Here is a 1,202-nt window from a genome sequence, read left to right on the forward strand (position 1 = left end):
TCAAGTCCCCGAGATGACAATCACGCCCCCGGCGGGCACTGGGACAGTCCCAGGCTGGACTCAGTGACGGACGGGAACTGGATTCCGGATCTGCATTCAGGATCGGGATCGCAGGCAGACGAACAGAGTCCTCCTCAGACGTCGGCCATTGCAGGAAGAGAGAGAGAGCTGACCCTTCGATCCCTCAGCCTTTATACTGAGCATGAGGCAGATGGGATGGAATACCCTCGTTGGTCAGTTTTGGGTCACCTGTCCTGTTCGCTCCTCCTTGCAGGTGGGACCCCACTATGCTTTTCCGTTTCCGACCCTCCAATGGGGCAAATAACAAAGTTGGTTGGCCTTGGGTGTTATAGCAATAAGTATAAGCAAGGTCCTCTCTGCATACCATGGCTGGGCAGCAGCTATAAACATAGGTCTTATCACCCTGAGAGAGTGAACATTGTCTGCACAATATGCTGTTAATTTCAGTTGTTAGAGAGGCCCAGCTAAGAAGCGAAGTTACGGACCAAAATTGGTTCTGTTTTACCTCAAACCAGGACACATGTTGAGAGAGGGTCACAACTCAGATGTGAGATTCCTAACACTGAGCTGAACACACCAAGCAGTGAAAGCTGTTTTCTTCTGGGAAGGGGGTCAGAAGGGAGTTGCCAGTCTGTGAACTCATTTTGCCCACAAAGTCAGAGGGGAATAATTTTTATTGTGCCAAAGGCTCCAGCAGTGTGAATTGCTCCTGTGTGCCTCTGAAGGTCTAAATATCTCCCACTCCTCCAGCACTTAAGCTCTCATTTCCAAATTTCCTGTATTTCCATTCTCTCCTTTCAAATACTGTTCCTTTTCCACCATGCAGTGCATCCACAGATATTGTCCTTTCATCTGTTCTTCCAGGACTCCTCTACATGCATGGCTGCAGAGACATCAGTATGCCACTTCTGTCTGAATCCTACCTGCTGACGTCCTCTGTCTTTCTCTGGAGGCACCAAACTGTCTATCTCAATCTTCCTTTATGTCCTTGATGTATTCTGTCCTTCATTACTGCTTTGCCTTTCTGTAGCCATCACCCTGCCTTCATCTCTCTGCTTCTTCCTCCTTACCCCATCTCCTGAGTGCCAACAGACTTTTTGCTTCTTAAGGGAGTCACCTGAAAACTGCTGGTTGTGTTCCCAACTCACAGGTATTTACACTACTTTTAGCCTCGATGGCTG

The sequence above is a fragment of the Charadrius vociferus genome, unplaced genomic scaffold, assembly GCF_000708025.1.
Source record: "Charadrius vociferus isolate BGI_N301 unplaced genomic scaffold, ASM70802v2 scaffold68, whole genome shotgun sequence".
In the NCBI taxonomy this organism is placed as follows: Eukaryota; Metazoa; Chordata; class Aves; order Charadriiformes; family Charadriidae; genus Charadrius; species Charadrius vociferus.